This window comes from Neofelis nebulosa, chromosome 15 (genome assembly GCF_028018385.1).
Source record: "Neofelis nebulosa isolate mNeoNeb1 chromosome 15, mNeoNeb1.pri, whole genome shotgun sequence".
Taxonomy (NCBI): domain Eukaryota; kingdom Metazoa; phylum Chordata; class Mammalia; order Carnivora; family Felidae; genus Neofelis; species Neofelis nebulosa.
The window spans coordinates 62,450,597-62,458,375 of record NC_080796.1 but is presented as its reverse complement, the minus strand read 5'-3'; the positions used below and the strand labels follow the sequence as shown (position 1 = coordinate 62,458,375).

Here is a 7,779-nt window from a genome sequence, read left to right as displayed (position 1 = left end):
CTTAGGGTGTTTTTCTTTCAAACTACTCCTCATAGAGGACAACCTCTTTCCAAAAATGCAGGAGACATGTGGGCACAGTGACACCAGTCCCCGAATAAACGGCTGCACTGCTTTCTCTGTGAGTAAAATATTATAAATTCAAATGACCTCTTCAGAGCATTTAAGGTACAGGAAGTGAGTCATAGAAAGAACCCCCTACGGTCTCTGAATTCTGGCAAAAAAAAAAAAAAACCCAAAATGAAACAAAACAAAACAAAACAGCCTTAATTAGTGAGAAGGTAAATTTGAAAAATCTGAGTTAATATTATTTTGAAAAGAAATACCATTTATGACTTTAAAGTTCTTTCAAGTATAATAACTTCAAAGTATTTTTTAATCCACTTCTTTTGTGAATGTGTTTTTTTTAATATGTGAGAATAAGATGAAAACATGCTCATGGAGAGGAAAGCTGTTAGGGCAAAGCAATATATTATAATTAAGTACTTCATGTTCGGTTAATGTTTGCTGGTTATCAGAAGGATGAATAGGAAATTTCTACGAAAGCAAATATAGACATTTTAAATGGATGTTTGTTGTGTTGTATTCTCTTTCCTCTGTGCCTGTTAGATTATACTTCATAATTTAAAATTAAGTTAAAATTTGAAATTTATTTTCTTCCTGAGGAAAATAGTTCAGTATTCCAGAGCTCTGGGAATTTATCCTCAACGGGTACTTGATAGACTTTTTTAATTTAATGGGATAGAACCCATCCTGTAAACATGTCCTATCAGTGTGGGTTCTCCAGGACCAATAGAATGTGTGTATATGTAGAGAAAGGAATGTATCGTAAGGAATTCGCTCACATGGTTATGGAGGCCGCCAAGTCCCAAGTTTTGTAATTGATAAGCTGGAGACTCAGGAAAGCCATGGTTTAAGTTTTAGTCCAAGTGCAGGAAAAAGCTGCTGTCCCAACTCCCAAGAGACTCAGACAGAGAGAGCGAATATTCTCGTACTCCAACTTCTGTTCTAGGCCTGATTAGAGCCTCCCATGGACTGGATAAGGTTCATCCGCCTCAGGGAGGGTAACCTGATTTCTTCAGTTTATCAATTCAAATGTAATCTCATCCAGAAACACCTGCATAGACACTCCAGAACAGTGTTTAATGAAACTTCTGAGGACCAGATGGTCAAGTTGACTCATAAAATTAGCCAGCACATCCTCCCAACCACCAGCACACACACACACACACACACACACACACACACAAAACCTGGCTAGAGATCTACTAAGAGGGCAAGTTGGAGGCTATGCTGGGGGCAAGTGGCCCTGCCCTATGGGGATCTCTCCTAAGAGGAGATGACTTACCAGAGAACAGGGGGGAAGATGAGGCCTTTGCTTGCTGCACAGTTTACATCCTCACTTGTACCCACAGACCCAGATGCGAGCAGGCCCTCAGATGACAATGTCGCTGAGTCCTGTGGAGCTGGCGAGGAAGGATTTCTGCACTCAACGGCAGCAAGCATATTCTAACCAAGCCTCCGAGGTGAGCACTACTCCAAGCCCCCAGACCTGACCAAATCTGGGGAATCCACACACTCTGGGAGGAATGTGTGGTGGGCAAAAGGACCCGTAGTTGGTCCATACAAACTGGAGAACCTGAACTGCATAAGCCCTGGGTTCTAACAGAGGTCAAAGGAGAGAAAAATAAAGATTATTGTTAGACTTCCCAGCACTTTGGCAAGAGGCAGGCACCTTGAAGGATTTGTTTCAACTTAGAAAAAAATGGGTAGACATTTCAACACCTTGAATATTATGTTTCATTTCATGCTTCTTACAATTTTAATGTGTTTGCAAATAGTTGCTCTCTCCCACAATAAACTGGTTGCTAGGACAACCCTTTTTCCCCTCCACTATTAACCTACCTACAGGCTTTATTTGAACTCTGCGTCCCATTCTTTTTGTCTGTTCCAGATCCCAACACAAGATACAGAATTACATTTAGTTGTCTTGTCTCCTTAGTCTCCTTGGGGCTGGGTCTCTCCCCTAGGCTTTCCTTGTCTTTTATGATCTTGACACTTCTGAAAACTTGTTGTATAGAATGTCCCTCAGTTTCAGTTTGATATTTTCTCATCGTCAGAGTGACATGATGCATTTTTGACAAAAATACCACACAGGTGATGTTTTGTGCTCTTCAGTGCATGCTATCTGGGGGTACATCAGGTCCACATATCTTTTTTTTAATGTGTATTTTTGAGAGAGAAAGAGAGAGTTGGGGAGGGGCAGAGAGAGAGAGGGGAGAGAGAGAATCTCAATCAGATGCCACACTGTCAGCACAGAGCCCGACACAGGGCTTGAACTCACAAACCATGAGGTCATGACCTGAGCCAAAGTCAAGAGTTGGACACTCAACCGACTGAGCCACCCAAGCTCCCCTACAGGATGTTCACTTATCTTACCGGTCATGTTAAGCTTGATCCTTTGGTTGAGAAGGTGTCGGCCAGGTTTCTCAACTACACAGTCGCTACTTTTTCCTTTGTAATGAATAAACGTCTTGGGGAAGATATTGTGAACCTGTCCCTCCCAAAACATCTGCCCATTGATTCTAGGATTGACTGATGGCTGTCGCCTGAAAGAATTATTACTGCAGTGTTTACCTAACAGTGATTTCTATTTCCCTCATTTCTTCTGCATTTACTAATTGAAAGTTTTCTGTAGGAAGTCTTCTGTAAGGTATCTTTTCCCCATGCGTTTATTGATTCAGGTAATTTATATCAGTGTGGGTTCGTGGGTATTTATTTTACTTCAGGGGGGGGGGGGCTACAATTTAATACTATTTATTTTGTTGCTCAGATATTGGTCTAGCTTTGGCCAATGGGATCACCTTCAGTTAGCCCTTGTGTCTTTTCGACATGATCTCTCTCTCTCTCTTTTTCTTTTCTTTTCTTCCTTCCTTTCTTTCTTTTTTTTTTAACACTTGCTTCCAATTCAGCCTTCACAGGATAATCCAAGCTCATCTCACATTTTCCTGTCCCAAACCTGGAACCGACCACTTCTCCAAGGAATCCTGGTTTCTTCTGTTGAGAGATGATATTTAAGAACTAAAAACTGGACACGCGTATTATCTTTTTAATGGAAAGTTACTCCTCAGCCTTTAAATATCATCTTGAGATATGAACCCCTAAAGCTGGTATCACACAGCCGATGCCATCTAGAACATTCACTACTATTTTGTAAAATGCCCCTTCTTCTCCCACTGCGTATTGTCCATTCATTCAATCAAAACTCTATGCTCCGGATACTGTTTGGGGCCCGGGGTAATAAAACAGTGAAAGAGATCGGTTCAGTCCCTGCCCTGTGAGGTTTACAGACAAGTAGAGGAGTTAGACTTTATAGAAGAAATTACAAAGCAATATGCTAAGTACTGAAATTGAAACAGCGTGAGGTATTTCAGATCACACAGAAGAAACACGGAAGATGTGGGGGGAAGGGGGGCGGAGTTGACCATGGTGCGGTAAAGGAAAGCTTCTCAGAATAAATCCTACCGAGGCCAGAAGTATGAAAAGGGCTTAGTCTCAAAGAGAGGGCACTGGGGTAGGAAGCAGAGAAAGAGAAAACATTTTAGACATGGGCAAAAGCCTGCACAAAACAGAACATATCTCAGCCTGAAAATTAAGGGAAGTGGCAAACAGAGAGTGTGGTGTTGGCTCGAGGAGTATCGCAGGGATACAGCTAGAGGGCAAAGCAGGAGCCAAATCGAGGCGGGCTTTGTTAAACAGATTTAAGGGTCTGCCTTTATTCTAATAGCCACTGAAAGCCACAGAAACCTTTTTAGCAGGAAAGTGGCATGATCGGATTTATACCGTAGACACATCACTCAGGCTAACCTGTGAAGCATGGATTTGAGGGGCACATGGCCAGCAACTGTTTTAGCAATTAGGTGACATGATGTAACTGAGAGAAGGGAGAGAAGTGAATGAATTCTAGTGATATTTAGGAGGTAAAGTCAGCAGAACAAGATGATTTATTGAACGGGGGAGATGAGAAGGAAGCAGAATTCACGGGAGACCACAGTCTAATTGTGTTGTTGAATGTCCCTCAATTTGCCTTTGTCTGGTTGTTTCCCCTTGGTTGGTTTCAAGTTATGCATTTTCGGCAGGAGTATGACATAAGAGATCTCTGTCCTTCATCAGGAGGCACATGATTTCAATGGGTCCCATTTTTAGCAATGTTAACTCTGCTCACCGGTGTTTGCCGGTGTTAAGGCGGTGTTTGCCAAATCTCTCCGGTCTGAAGGTATCTTTTATAACATTCTCACTAATAAATAACCTGTGGGAAGATGCTCTGAGACTAAGTACCTGACTACCCAACAAACTTTCACTCAACAGCTTTAGTATCTATTGATGATTGTTGCCAAAATCAGTTATTCTTGCCAGGCTTGCAAAACGGTGATTTTTGAATTCTCTCCTTTCCTCTTTATTAGTTATCCGACAGTTAATAGAATACAGATAAATGAACAAAAAAGTAAATAAAGATTCTTCTGTAATGCCTGAAGTTCCAAAACCTCCCACAAAAGACCACCAGAGTCGTAAGTCAAAGCCAAGCGGCAAGGGTCGTTTATTGCAGGTTCGAACCTGGTCCTCTGCGCACTCGTCGCTGGTGACACAAGAGGCCACGATTAGGGTTGGTATAGCGTTTTTATAGACAGAGACAAATAGCACAGGGGAGGTTTTTACTTGTGGCGGGAGGAAGAAAGGGGGAAGGGGGTAGGTGAGGAATGTGCTAAGCAAGCAGGTTTACAGAAGCGAGAAATGCCGGTTAGTTTGTATACAATCACTCATTCCATTACATATCAGACTACATTTAGGAAGTTTTACAGCCCATTCTACAGCGGGTTACAATCAGGAAAGGTCTCACAATGCTCATAGCAAACAGCAAGCAAAACAGACTTCTCAGCAATTGTATTTCTTATCAAAGATCCATAATAAGCAGAAAAGAGAACCTAGCTTTAAACTAAGGCAGGGCTGTCATTTGGATTCAAAGCTGTTCCTTTCACTTCTTCACTTTCTTTATTTGTATTTTTCAGTATCACCATGGATGCCTGGTTATCATATTCAGTGTATTATAGTTCACTATTGTGGGCAATTTTGACGCCCAAATTTTTCCTGATTTAATTGGTAGAAGCCCCTTTAGGCTGGCTTCAGTGACCTTTTCATCTTTCTCACACAAAAAGATGTTTCAGACCAATGTTTACTTTCTTTGCTCCAGGCCTGGGACCAGCTATCCGCCCCCCTTCCCCCACTAATTCCTGTTTCTTTTCAAAAAGAAACAAATTTACAAACCCAGATCTGAGCACTAGGTGTGCTTAGTCATTTTTGATTGCGAGATGACCAATTTCTTTGAAAAATTACTTCTGAGACTCTACTGGGGTCTAGGGAAAAGGTGCACACTTCCAGAGAGAATTTGCATTGGTTTTTGTGAAGAGTCTGGAGAGATTACCAATCAATAAGACTTCAGATCAAATTCACGGTGGGAGTGTTTGGGGGCCACCCAACTAGTTGGAGCCAGGGCCTGTCTCTTCCCCTGATCCCTTTGTTTAGCTGTCTCCTAAAGGAGGCCTAAAGGAGACCAGCCCTTAGGCCTTGCTAATTGCTGTCTGATCACTCTGTTTGAGTAAGGGAAGCTTTGCTGCCAGTCTTTGAGATTTCATCTGAGCCCACGAAGGCTCTGCTCTGCTGCCTCCCTCCCTGATTCTCTGAGGAACTAACTGACCTATGGTTTTGCGCACGGCTCTTCATTAAGAGTGCCTATAGTCTTGAACTTTCCAACACTGTTTTAAATAAAATGCCCCCCAATTCCTTTGGGGAAAAGCTTCAGAGATCTCTGTGCACTGCCTCTTCTGGCGAAATTTCTGAGCCATTGTTCTGGGCACTGGGTCGAAAGCTAGCCTCTGGTCTTGATAACCCTCTCCCCTGCCGTGGACCCTGGCAATTCCAAGGGAGCTTGGCGGAGGGTTGTTGGGGCCCCAGTGTTCCCCACGTGCCACGTCTGAGTTACAGACTCAATCCGGTGAGAGGGGCTGGGTAGAGGAAGACAACTCCCGGCCTAAATTCCTGGTATATTTACCGCAAATTTCACACCTTCACCTCGGGTTGAAGGGAATGAGAAATGCTAGCAACTTGCTACTCTTCTTGGTAAGGTACCATGCTTCTGGGTTGAGCACTGAGTGGGAGTCATGTATTTTTGGCTCCTCTGCCCGGAGTGAAGCCTCCAGCAAGGTGAGCTGGGAAAGGGGAGACAGAGCAGGTCAGGGCTCAACCACCACAGACTCTCACCGTTCTTACCGAGATTAGATTTTCTTGAATAAACATTTCCTCATTTGCCCTATGTTTTTAGGCCAATTGCCAGAGACTTTAAATGGTTGGGTTTTTTTTTTTTTTTTTTTAATACGTATCATTTTCTCCAGTTACACTTATTTCACTGGAGAGTGGGTCCGCAGGGCTCAGGCTGCTGTCCCAGCATCGGAACTCCCACTTTTCCTTTTAATTTTATATTGTTTGTTTGACATGGAATCGCCATGCATTTTTATAGAGTCAGATCTATTCATGTTTTCTTGCCTTATTTGTTTTACTTCTTTTATGCTTGGGAATTCATCTTCACCCCGAAACTTAACATTAATAGTCACCTATTTTTATGTTTTCCTTATTTGACACCTAATTGTTAGTACATCAGAATTTATCTTAATATAAGATGCACGATTGCTATCAAATTAACTTTTCTCCAAATAGAAAATATCCTAACACCACTTGTTGACTATTCTGTTAGTCTCTCGATTTTTTTTCATTACCCTTTGTCATTTATTGAATTGTTACATAAAATGTTGGTCCATCTATATTTTTACAGACATCTCATTGCATGAATACTTTTATTTTTATATTTTAAAATCTAAAGCCTTCATTATCGTGAATGTTCAACATTACCTTAGCTGTTTTCATGAATTGATTCTGCCACGTGAACTTAAGACTTATTTTGCTAACTCACAAAACTCTAATACAAGTTTGATCAGAATGAATAAACTGTTAATCAATTTGGAAAAGCCAACACTTTTGCTATATTAAGTTATTCCATATGAGACATGGAAACCAAAAACCTGCTTTTTGCTCCCTTCCTGCTTCTATTCTCTCTAGGACCTGCACCACAGCCCTACACATGCTTTAATGTATGTCCTCCTTGTAAGGGACGAAGAGTTAATGATTTGTCTGGAGGCTTCCAGCACAACAGATAACATCTGAGGAATGACCAGGCAAAGCCATCACGTGCATATTCCAGACCACTGGTGCTAGACATCTTGACGCCAAGATCCCCTGGGTCCGGGGAATAAGTGACTTATGATGGACACCTGGACCCTGTCCTTATTCTGACCAGTTCCTGGATGCCCAAGAGGACACGTGTATCAGGCCACAAACATCAATAAAAACCCGAGACCCCAAGCAAAACCAAGACTCCGTTCTTTACTTTCCGAGTCTCCCAGACACTCTGGCTGTCCCTGCACTGTCTCTATACCTTCAATAAACTCCTCTTTAACCTCTTGCTGGCTCGCCTTTGATTTCCATCCTGCACACAGCCAAGGACCCTCTTGGCTAGTCCGGCAGGACCTCTGTGGGACCTCAGACCTGGCCTGCTGGCATCCATAGAGGAGTGCAATATGCTTTTTCATTAATTTTTACCATCCCTTAAAGCTCTCAAAAAGTTTGAAATTTTCTTCCTAAAAGTCCAGTATATGTATTGTTCAGGTTACTCTT

General features: G+C 42.2%; 1 long non-coding RNA gene across 1 annotated transcript; it reads left to right on the top strand.

The window, feature by feature from the left end:
• Positions 1–427: 427 nt before the first annotated feature.
• LOC131496122 (uncharacterized) lies at positions 428–7,473 on the top strand. The gene is made up of 2 exons (XR_009254326.1): positions 428–1,523; positions 7,165–7,473. It is a non-coding gene; the product is annotated as an uncharacterized LOC131496122 (long non-coding RNA).
• The last annotated feature ends 306 nt before the right edge of the window (positions 7,474–7,779 follow it).